The following is a 584-nucleotide window of genomic DNA, read 5'->3' on the forward strand; positions in this document are numbered from 1 at the left end:
AAGTACATGAGACTGAACTGATGAAATAGCATTTTATGACTTTTGACTAAAACATTGCTGATTTTCTTCTAGGCTTTGTTTTCCAGTTTTAAGGATTTTTGTCCTGTCTTGAGCTGCTGATACGTTCATGTATGTACTATTTTGAACAGAATCCTAACCTGTTTTCTGGCTTTACTTTTTTTTTTGAGAAAAAAGGAAAATCCATAATTTTTATTAGAACTGTCTTTCTTGTTTTGAGGTTTTTCAGATCCTGAATTTCTTTAGTATCTGTGATAACCTAACCACAAGTTTGGGTACACTGCTTCCGAGAACCATTCCATGAGAAAGTTCAGTTCCAACTGAGGAATGTTATCTAAATCCTAGTCTTATCATCCTAACATACCACCTAGAATAATATATCACATTCGTGTACCTATCTTGAGTTGAACGAAGAATTATTTATGTGTGGGAGGCTGCACACCAGCAAACATCACTGGTTTCTCAGAAAGCAAACAATTACACAATGCCAAAGGCCACAATTGGTTCCCTTCAAAAAACCTGACCTTCGAAACCATACTCTGATTGGCCACTAGAATCCCTCAGAT

The sequence above is a fragment of the Tupaia chinensis genome, unplaced genomic scaffold, assembly GCF_000334495.1.
Source record: "Tupaia chinensis unplaced genomic scaffold, TupChi_1.0 Scaffold143746_1, whole genome shotgun sequence".
Lineage (NCBI taxonomy): Eukaryota > Metazoa > Chordata > Mammalia > Scandentia > Tupaiidae > Tupaia > Tupaia belangeri.